The 12,501-nt window shown below is 36.2% G+C and overlaps 1 protein-coding gene across 1 annotated transcript in view; it reads left to right on the top strand.

Annotated features, from left to right (window-relative positions):
- LOC126251973 (cilia- and flagella-associated protein 251-like) overlaps positions 1-12,501 on the top strand; it is a 65,487-nt gene that overhangs the window by 39,690 nt on the left and 13,296 nt on the right. The window lies entirely within an intron of this gene.

Below are 12,501 nucleotides of genomic sequence, written 5' to 3'. Positions count from 1 at the left end.
AAAACCCCTTTTTAATGAAGCTCTGAGGCCCAAATACTTTTTTCTTAAACAAGGATTTTCCTGAAATGGGGGTTTTGCCTGTGTGTGTGGAAGGAGGACCCAGAATCATAATTCAAGCATGTTTTGGTGATGTAGGTGATATTTAATTACAACATTAGCAATATTCTGTGCTATAAATTTAAATGCAGTAAGTATATAATTATTACACTGTTCTCAGAACAATTTATATATATATATATATATATATATATATATATATATATATATATATATATATATATATATATATATATATGACTTGTTTGTTTTGTCCTTTCAGTGTTTGTAATGAAAGAAGTTGTCATTCCAGATGGCTGATAAAAGAAATGATTTATCTACATTAAAAGAGGACAGTAAATTGCTGACGGTATCAATTTCTTGCACAGCAGCACTGAAACTTGATGCAATAACCTCCTTCTTCATTCATTGTCATCACTGTTAACACCAGCTCCTACCTCAGTGTTCCTTCACAAGCATTTCACACATTTCACTTGCAAAAGTCTCAGATGTGGAACTCAGGAAGCCATAACCACAGCAAACAAAGTCCTGAAATGTTACATTTCAAAAAATAACAGTGATACTTCATTCTTCTTCAGAAACATTATCAACCTGAACAGCAACCAATGTTCCACAACTAGCCTTTGTGAAACAATTTAACACAATCTGTCATGTTAATAAACTTATGCATAGTCTGTAAAACACAATGTATCATCACTTTCAAGAAATGAAATTAACAAACATATGCATAGTTTGTAAAATGAAATGTATCATCACTTATTTCCCCTTAAGAAATGAAATTGACTACTGCACATTTGTTATTCTGAAAGAGTGTATTATGCTCAGGTCCAGAGGCTACAGTTGACTTGTGCAGTTTAGAGAAAGGAACACAATATTTACATTGCTTACAAATTATGTTTCCTCAGAATGTAATTGGCACTGGTCAACAATAAGTACAATATCCCTGCCTGCTACACCCATCTTGGCATAAAAATTCCTGAAAAGTCTCATGAAGATTTCTCATGTCATCCAAGGACTGTTGTTGTACATAGTCATAAGTACAAATTAATGTTTTTGTTTTCAAAAAAGGGAATTTTAAATTTTCCTTCTTTTCACCACTCTCATTATTTACACAAAAGCACTGACATCTTGTCTTTATTTACATTCATGGCATTTTATTCCCTTAATGAATTATGATTTTGCAGGAAGTAATTTATAAATGACACCAGTTTCATCAGTGCTGAAAACAACTAACAGGTTGTACAATTCCATAGAAACAAAATTTTATTGTCTTACCAGGTACAAAGCTTGTTGTCACAAACATCTGTCAGAGCAAACCAGCAGTGGATACAGAGAAACCTCAAGAAGGGGATGCTAAGGATATCATGCAAAATTTAAGGAAATTTTATTTAAACTGATTATACACACATACAAGACAATGCCATCTTATGATATAAAAAACTTACACTTGTGGTTCTCTTCCTTAAATGATGGATTCTTTGTGCCTATTCTTCCTGGCAAATTGGTTAATTACATTGTCAATAGGACAATCAATGTCAGAATGAGTCAACAGAGCTAAGCCAGTTAGTCAATCTTTCTTCATTGTCGACCTCAGCCATGTCTTTGTATGCTGCAATGGTCAAAACTTCTTTCTACTGTAGCAATAGATGCAGGTAGACAAGCAAATATTTTGTACATCGTGTGCAAAGTAAGATAGTCAGATCTAGGACAAAGAGACAAAGCTTACATAACAGAATCATGATCATTAAGGGCGTTTATGTTCATTTGCTTGTATTGGAGAATCTCTTCCATTAGTCTCTATGTACTGAAGGTTCTTTGTACAAGAAAACAGTAGAATATTTGTGACTTTTCTCAAACAAATGCCAGACAGAATACAGTACCAAGATCACTAGAATGGCCACAACTTTTCTCGTAGATATGTGTTAGCTATCTATGTGCCAGACAGAAATGTATAAAATACGATGATATGGACACGCGTGTTACATAGGAAGGTACAACTACTTGATAACTCGATTCAGTTGAGTTGACTGATGAAAGAAATGAATGAATAGCTTGTGGGCTGACTGGTGGGGCAGTGCAGGTGACAATGCGGGTGGCCCAGTAAAGGGGGGTGGGGGGTGGGGGGGGGGCGTATGTATCTGCCACTGGAGTCAACTAACTGCATGTCCAGAGAGGTTAGCTGAGCTACCTCAAGGCAGTGATATTATTCCAGGCAACTCCACAGAGTTCCATTCCCACAGTATAAACAAGTGTATTACCTAGTTTAAATAAGCTTGAATGAGGGCTCAAAGTACAATCAGTTTGCTGGCTTGTTATGGCCATAGGTGTGGTTGTGTGTGAGAATGTGTGTACTACTGTTAAAAAAAGAGCTAACGCTTGAAGGCTAGTTTGAATGCTGTTTTCTGTTATGTTTTTCTGTATTTCATTCATTGATCCAACATAAGGGAGTGGTTCCCATTTTCTTATTTTATATATTGCTGTTATTGTTTTTATATGTTCAACACAAAAACCACTTCCTTCAAATGTCAGACAACCACGGGCAGAAATTTCTCTAAGAGGGGGAGAGTGTTGCTAAAGCCATAGTATTGTTTCACTGCAATTAAGCCAAGTAATGCTTTAATTGGTTAAATAAGAGGCTTAGCAGAATCATAGGAAGTCTCTTCTAGAAGTGTATTAAGACTTATGTAATGAATGAAAATTCTGCACTCCAGATTCCACAGATTGGGTGTGAGGGAGGGGTAGACACAAATGACTCCTCTTTCCCCCCTCCTTGTGTGGTACCTATGTAGAATGATAAGGTCCATTATTTTTAATTATGGTAACAATGGCAAAGAGAATAAAATAATAAAATGATCCTTTTACAGACCTCTCAGTTCAGATGATACAGTTGCTGAAAGGTTCAAAGAAAACTTGAGTTTGATTTCAATCACATACCCAACTCATACGATAATAGTCGGTGGTGACTTTAATTTACCCTAGATATGTTGGCGAAAATACATGTTTAATTCCGGAGGTATGCATAAAATATCATCCATAACTGTGCTAAATGCATTCTCTGAAAATTACCATCTCTACCAAGATGGCGCCGCACGGTAAAACAGTAAATGAGGACGGCTCCGATAAATGTGACTATAAAAGCGTTAACAATTGTAAGATGTGCAACAAAAAAGTGATTAAAGGTATTCGGTGTAAAGGCTGCCACCGCTGGTTCCACGAGAAGTGCGCTAAATTAAGCATAAAATTTGTAAATGAGGACTACATATGGACTTGTTCCACGTGTGTTAGTGATGCTGTAGAAAACAAATTTAGGAACACCATCATGGGAAAAGACGAAAAAATCAGAGTACTTCAAAGTGATTTACTTACTCTAAACAACAAATACGCTATTCTGAGGAATAAGTGTACATGTGGTACAAAGGTACATCTTCAATACAAGGAAACAAGTGTTAACAAACCAGACTCCTTCTCGGTAAGAGAAGAGGATTTCTCGTCAAAGGAAGATTATGGACACAAAGAAACATCGGAAGAAGTCTTCTCAGCGTTGTGTAAAAATGATTCTACAAAGAAGATACAACATTCGGGAACTCTTGACAAACAGTGTAAATAACGATGTTCAAATCTCAGGTATTATAAAGCCTGGTGCCAGTTTTGACAATGTGGTTAAAAGTGTTAACGAAGATTGCTCAAAACTCACAAAAAAAGACAGTGTGGTGATAGTAGGAGGTGCAAGCAATGTTTACAGAAATGAAGCCACGGCCTTTGTTAAGAAGCTGATCACAGTGCTGCGGTTCCTGCATTTTACAAACGTAATTGTAACAACACTCCCACAAAGGTATGATCTTCCGGACTGGTCGTGTGTTAAAAAAGAAATTCGATGAACGAATTATAAGTTAAAAAGTTTTTGTGCCAAATTTGTAAATGTAAAGCTCATAGATATAGATACTTATGAAAGGAACTGTTTTACACGCCATGGAATGCATCACAACAAACATGGTAGGGAAAGATTAGCTGCGAATATTGACGATGTACTTGAACTGATATCTCATGATAATGTAAACAGACCTGTTATTGCAATGGAAGCTCCTTCACAGGAAAACGAATACAGCGGACCAATTCCTATGGAATTAGGTCCGAAAGAACTAACAAAGCGAGGGACCGTAAATTTGCAGTAAAAACTCACATCGGTGTAAACTTTGCCGACAGTTTAATAGATATTGTAAATTCTTTAGTCGGTAAAAATAGCTTCATAATGCACTTAAACATAGGTGGTGTGTCGGGAGAATTGATGAACAAACTATATGACTTAGAAATACTCTTAGGGCAAATCAACTCTGTAAAAGTCATATGTTTGAATGAACATTGGCTTAAATGGGACAATGTCAAGCTAATAAATTCACTCTCAGGATACAAGTTAGCATCTAGTTTTTGCAGAAAAAAGGGGTATGGGGGACCATGTATATTAGTTGAACAGACACTAAACTTCGAAGCCAAAACGACATTCGATTGTTTAAATGAGGAACAGGTATTCGAAAGCTGTTGCATTGAGCTGTCTGAATACGGTTTACTAATCATAAGCATATATCATGTCCCGGAATATTGGGCTACTAGGGCATTTCTAGAGAAATTTGAAACTCTGCTAAGTAGGTTGCAGGTAGGGAAACCATATAAAAAGATTGTAATTTGTTCTGATTTTAATATAGATATAAGAGACAAAAACAGATTTGTTACCACCCTGAAGGATTTGTTGGCTACAAATGGCTTAACACTAAATTTTACTGAGTACACCAGGGTAACAGCCACTTCTGCCACAAGCATTGATAATATAGTGAGCAGCAAAAATTATGGGAATACACAAAAACATGTATTAGACTTAGGAATATCTGATCACTCAGCACTTTTTATGTCATTGCCATACATAGACAAAACATATAGGCTCACAGTGAAATTGGTCAGAAATTTCAGCCAGCCAAATATAAACACATTTATCTTGAAATTAAAGGAAACCCATTGGACCTTCAGCAAACAGTAAACAATAATTACAACACTTTCATATCTGAATTCAAGAACATTTTCAATGAATGCTTTCCCCTCATATCAACAAATGATAAATACAATAAAAGTAAGACATGGATTAGGAAGGTATCAGGATCTCTAGTATTAGAAAGAGGGAAATGCATAAGGAAGCAAAAACCAACCGTGATGCTGAATTTCTTAGGTACAAAATCAAATACAAAAAAATATTTGATGTCTGCTTGTGTCTGCAATGTGTGGATGGATGTGTGTGTGTGTGTGTGTGTGTGTGTGTGCGAGTGTATACCCGTCCTTTTTTCCCCGTAAGGTAAGTCTTTCTGCTCCCGGGATTGGAATGACTCCTTATCCTCTCCCTTAAAACCCACATCCTTTTGTCTTTCCCTCTCCTTCCCTCTTTCCTGATGAGGCAACAGTTTGTTGCGAAAGCTTGAATTCTGTGTGTATGTTCATGTTTGTTTGTGTGTCTGTCGACCTGCCAGCACTTTCATTTGGTAAGTCACATCATCTTTGTTTTTAGATATAAAATATTTGATTGGGTAGTTAAACAAGCAAAACAATTGGCAAACAGTAAATATATAGCTAATGCCTCAAATAAATCAAAAGCAGTATGGCAGGTTGTCAAGAAAGAAACAGGTACTGAAGAAACAAAACATTTTAATTACAAACTAGAAATTGGTGGGAATACTGTTACTAACACTCGGCATATCTGTGAAGAATTTAATAAGTACTTCATAACCACAAACAAAATTCATAACTTCTTACTTCTGCAAATAAGACCTGATGCAGTACTGCAGGAATCAAGAGAGTTTAAATTTACTGCAGTATCATGTCATGAAGTAGCTAACATCATACAATCCCTAAAAAAATCTTAAATCTATGGGATGGGATGAAGTTCCAACAAATATCATAAAGGCAGGAAGTGACAGCATTGCACCTCAACTCTGTAAAATGATAAACCAATCATTTGATGAGGGCTGCTTTCCAGACAGACTGAAATATGCTGAAGTCTGTCCAGTCTACAAAAAGGGAAAACAAGATGATTTAGTAAATTTCCGCCCAGTGTCTATACTCCCAGTTTTCTCTAAAATAGTTGAACAAATAGTATGTAATCAATTAGAAAAGTACAATAAGGAAGGTAATATTATTCTCAATAACCAATATGGGTTTAGGAAGGGATGAAACACTTTACAAGCTGTAAATGAACTAATCTCCAAAGTAAGTAAATGCCTTGACAAGAAACAAAGTGTATGTGGTATTTTCTGTGACCTCTCAAAGGCATTTGACACAGTAAACCATAAGCTACTGCTCCAAAAATTGGGTACCTATGGCTTCCATGGAAAAAATCTATAAGATGGTTTTCATCTTATCTCAAAAACAGATACCAAAAGGTGGTGATACATCAAAAGGGAGAGAAAACTTGCTCTAGCTGGAAAGAAATTCAAGCATGCGTGCCCCAGGGCTCGATATTAGGACCACTTCTGTTCTTATATTTCATAAATGACATGCCTAGCAAAGTAAATACAGATACAATACTTTACGCAGATGACTCAACTGCTGTAGTCTGCTGCAAAAACACTGATGAATTAGTAAGGACCACTGAACAAACTCTACAAGAACTTGAACAATGGATAAAAGATAATGCTGTGAAATTAAATCTTGAAAAAACCCAAATCATACACTTTAGGACCAAACAAACCACTGAATGTATATCACAAATAGAATATTCAGGTAAAGAACTGACCACAGTTGATTCTGTAAAATTTCTTGGGATAACTTTAAATAAAAACTTGCAATGGACCGACCATGTGGACAGTTTACTGAAGAGATTAAATAGTTTAGTTTATGCAATCAGGGTACTACACAAAGTAACGGATTTAACAGTGAAGAAAACTGTATACCACACGTATTTCATAACACTTATAAGATATGGAATAATATTTTGGGGTGCTGAAAAGACAAACCTCCTTCGAATCTTCAAACCACAAAAAAATATATATATATACCTTAGGGGGAAAAAAGGACGGGTATACACTCGCACACACACACATATCCATCCACACATATGTGTGGAGGGATATGTGTGTGTGTGTGTGTGCGAGTGTATACCCGTCCTTTTTTCCCCCTAAGGTAAGTCTTTCCGCTCCCGGGATTGGAATGACTCCTTACCCTCTCCCTTAAAACCCACATCCTTTCGTCTTTCCCTCTCCTTCCCTCTTTCCTGATGAGGCAACAGTTTGTTGCGAAAGCTTGAATTTTGTGTGTATGTTTGTGTTTGTTTGTGTGTCTATCGACGTGCCAGCGCTTTCGTTTGGTAAGTCACATCATCTTTGTTTTATATATATATATATATATATATATATATATATATATATATATATATATATTGTTGTTGTGGTCTTCAGTCCTGAGACTGGTTTGATGCAGCTCTCCATGCTACTCTATCCTGAGCAAGCTTCTTCATCTCCCAGTACCTACTGCAACCTACATCCTTCTGAATCTGCTTAGTGTATTGATCTCTTGGTCTCCCTCTACGATTTTTACCCTCCACGCTGCCCTCCAATGCTCAATTTGTGATCCCTTGATGCCTCAAAACATGTCCTACCAACCGATCCCTTCTTCTAGTCAAGTTGTGCCACAAACTTCTCTTCTCCCCAATCCTATTCAATACCTCCTCATTAGTTACGTGATCTACCCACCTTATATATATATATATATATATATATATATATATATATATATATATATATATATATATATATATATTCAGAGCAATGACAGGAACCAATAGTAGACATTCATGCAAACCACTATTCAAAAGCCTGGACTTCATGACAATCCCTTCCATCTTCATATATGAAATACTTCTCTTTGAACAGATAAACTCACGTCTGTTTGAAGGAAATACATTCACACATGCCTATGAAACTAGACATAAATTGAAATACATGCTACCTTGTCACCGACTCACAGTATATGAAAATACTCCATATTGCATGGCTCTGAAGATCAGAAATAAGATAAGGTCAATATTGAGAGATTTATACCAAATAAATTAACAAATGATGGAGCTGATACTCCTTGGTACACAAAATGGGTTAGAACACTGTTGCAGAAACAACGAAACAAACATCCCAAATTTATAAATAGGAATAGGGAGTAAAGATGCAAGTACAAATGGTATACTTTCGAAGCCATATAGATACAAAGTATACAAGTTCACTGTATATTCATGTTTATATATAGAATTATATGGCAGTTTGTATCCCGTTCAGTACATCCATACTTCGTATAGATGTGTGAAGGCTATAGTAATGATTCAATGAGTTACAAAAAGATTTAAAATATAATGTTGTATTTTTATTATAATAAGCAATGTATGTATGACGTATTTCCTGTAGTATGTAAAATACTTTAACAACTTAGGTTAAAGACTGACGAGTCACCAATGTTCTCAATCAAATGATTGTATAAAAACATGTTAATGTGACAATAAAGTGTCTTATCTTATCTTATCTTAGCAGTTATTTCATGAGCTCACGCGAATAGTAAACGGTTGTGAAAACACACTTGACCTCTTAGCAACAAATAATCCTGAGTTAATAACAAGCATCAAAACGGATACAGGGATTAGTGAACACAGGGTTGTCTTAGCGAGATTGAATATTGTAATCCCCAAATCCTCCAAAAATAAGCAAAATATATACCTATTCAAAAAAGCAGATAAAAATTCACTTGACACCTTCCTGAGAGACAATCTCCACTCATTCCAAATTAATAATATAAGTGTAGACCAGATGTGGCTTGAATTCAAACAAATAGTATCGGCAGCAATTGAGAGATTTATACCAAATAAATTAACAAATGACAGAGCTGATACTCCTTGGTACACAAAATGGGTTAGAACACTGTTGCAGAAACAACGAAACAAACATCCCAAATTTAAACAGATGCAAAATCCCAAAGATTGGCAGTCTTTTACAGATGCTTGTAATTGAGCACGGACTTCAATGCGAGATGCTTATAACAGTTTCCACAATGAAACTTTGTCTCGAAACCTGGCAGAAAACCCAAAGAGATTCTGGTTGTGTGTGAAATATGTTATCAGCAAGAAACAATCAATGCCTTTTCTGCATGATAGTAATGGAGATACTATCAAAGACAGTACTGCCAAAGCAGAGTTACTAAACACAGCCTTCCAAAATGCCTTCAGTAAAGAAGATGTAGTAAATATTCCGGAATTCAAATCGAGAACAGCTGCCAACATGAGTAACATAGAAGTAAATATCCTCAGAGTAGTGAAGCAACTTAAATCGCTTAATAAAATCAAGTCTTCTGGTCCATACTGTATACCAGTTATGTTCCTTTCAGAGTATGCTGATGCATCAGCTCCATACTTAATAATCATATATAACTGTTCGCTCGATGAAAGATTGGTACCCAAAGACTGGAAAGTTGCACAGGTCACATCAATATTCAAGAAGGGTAGTAGGAGTAATCCACTAAATTACAGGTCCATATCGTTAACATCAATATGCAGCAGGATTCTGGAACATATATTGTGTTCGAACATTATGAATTACCTCGAAGAAAGTGGTCTATTGACACACAGTCAACATGGGTTTAGAAAACATCATTCCTGTGAAGGACAACTAGCTCTTTATTCACATGAAGTGTTGAGTGCTATTGACAAGGGATCTCAGATCAATTCTGGATTTCTGGAAGACTTTTGACACTGTACCACACAAGCGGCTTGTAGTGAAATTGCGTGCTTATGGAATATCGTCTCAGTTATGTGACTGGATTTGTGATTTCCTGTCAGGAAGGTCACAGTTCGTAATAATTTATGGAAAGTCATTGAGTAAAACAGAAGTGATTTCTGGTGTTCCCCAAGGTAGTGTTATAAGCCCTTTGCTGTTCCTTATCTATATAAATGATGTAGGAGACAATCTGAGCAGTTGTCTTAGGTTGTTTGCAGATGACACTGTCATTTATCAACTAATAAAGTCATCAGAAGATCAAGACGCACCCCAAAATGATTTAGAAAAGATATCTGAATGGTGTGAAAATTGGTAGTTGATCCTAAATCATGAAAAATGTGAGGTCACCCGCATGAGTGCTAAAAGAAATTTGTTAAACTTCGGTTATGCGATAAATTGGTCTAATCTAAAAGCCATAAATTCAACTAAATACCTAGGTATTACAATTATGAACAACTTAAATTGGAAGGAACACATAGAAAACGTTGTGGGGAAGGCTAACCAAAGACTGCATTGGCAGGACACTTAGAAAACGTAACAGACCTACTAAGGAGTCTGCCTACACTACCCTTGTCCATCCTCTTTTGGAATACTACTGCGCGGTGTGGGATCCTTACCAGATAGGACTGACGGAGTACATCGAAAAAATTCAAAGAAGGGCAGCACGTTTTGTATTATAATGAAATATGGGAGAGAGTGTCATAGAAATTATACAGGATTTGGGCTGGACATCATTGAAAGAAAGGCATTTTTCATTGCGACGGAATCTTCTCGCGAAATTCCAATCACCAACTTTCTGTCCTATTGCTATGAGGAGGAGTAATAAAGATTTAATTGTCACCTCAAAAAAATAAAATTGAATTTTGTCATCTTCCCTTTATCACTGGCCTGTGCCATTTTGGCTCTTCTAGTAATAAGCTAGAGTATTCATGGTGTAGGGATTTTTACCTGCAAAACACACACCACTGTCATACGATAACTGGAATATCTCTAATTTGACCACAGACTGTAGTGCATTCTTATCTTCTAAGCATAACATATGTACAGAGTTTACCATATAAATATTTGTACAATAACGCATTATCATCATTCTGTAATATGTCATATCCAGTTACATTGTACCATCCCATGTACCCCATAGACTGGTGACATGTGACAGCTGCGAATTACACCAAATATGTCCAGACTGGATACTACATTATGAGAATGTGATTCACACATAACATCTTGTGCTGAAATTTGCACATCATGCTGAAGTTTTCCATTATGGACAGTGCAGTGCTTCTGAACCGACTCTTCAACCACCTACAGCAATCAATTCTGCAAGTGATGTGCTTCAGTGTTGTGTACTGACTTCTGACAATCATGCCAAACAATCAAAAGCAAGAAACAAACTATTGTGATACCTCATTGCCAATGCAGCCCTGCAGAAATATTATGCAGCAGCTGAAGTGCAACATTCCAGCTGCTGGGATTCATGCTAGTTCACCACAGTCAACGCATCAGCCACAATAGAAGTGAATTTATTTGACCCACCTTTGCTGCTGTGGGCTGTCAGGATTTTGATCATTCATGCCCTGGAGTGTCACAGAGATCTCAGACAGAATCAATTTCACCCAGACTTATGACAAGCCTGGTCTGTGTTTGTCAATGACAGATTTGTAACAATTGGCATCACAAATGAACAGTTGCATCAAGAACATTCCATGGAACGCCAAAAATGTATTCACAGTGTTAATGATAAATGACTGCCATGCACTGCAGCATCAGCTTCAACATGCATATTTCCATGCAGCAGCTGAGCCTGATCAACTTCGCCTGATAACTTCTGACTGTGACATCACTTCACCCGGCTGGAGCAATGACTTTCACGTGATATCAACCAGCCCCCACTTTCCTGTTCCCATGCTGATACAGAATACTACTTGCCACATCACACCTGACACTGTGCAGATTGTTGCCATTTTGCTTGTAAACGAACACTCTCCTTTCTGCAACAGATGTTATCAATACCAAAAATACTTTCTATCATTTAAACAGGTTAATATTATCTCATCTGTTTCTCTAAAAGAATTTCATATGAATTTGTATACAATGTATTATGTTTCAGGCTAAAATGTTTAAAAATAAATTACTTTATTTTCATTGTTACAATCAATATGTACTAGCCCCTTATGTACAGTTAAAATTACTTTTTTTTTAGAAATATTTGAAATTACAAAATATCTGGTACACTTAAAATTCATATTATTAATTGCACAATCTGATATATTTATTTCTGGATTCATTTATAAAAGAATGGTATGGATTAATAGAAAGTCATTTGTCAAGAAAATTTGTAAACTCTTTGGGAAATAGTTAGTATTGCAGAATGAGTTAGTCATGGGCATGCCTCTGATGTGATTGGGTGTGTTTTTATGTTTGGCAATAACAATGTAATTTTCTGGTTTAAAGTGGAAATTGTAAAGACAGTGTGATATAGAAAAATGTGATAGACTAAAAATTACAGAAACATAAATTATGGAGCAGGCTTACTTTAGCATAATCATATGTTGTTGTTGTTGTGGTCTTCAGTCCTGAGACTGGTTTGATGCAGCTCTCCATGCTACTCTATCCTGTGCAAGCTTCTTCATCTCCCAGTACCTACTGCAACCTA

Source organism: Schistocerca nitens, chromosome 1 (assembly GCF_023898315.1).
Source record: "Schistocerca nitens isolate TAMUIC-IGC-003100 chromosome 1, iqSchNite1.1, whole genome shotgun sequence".
NCBI lineage: Eukaryota > Metazoa > Arthropoda > Insecta > Orthoptera > Acrididae > Schistocerca > Schistocerca nitens.
Note: the sequence above shows the minus strand (reverse complement) of the source record. Positions and strands in the feature narration are given on the sequence as shown.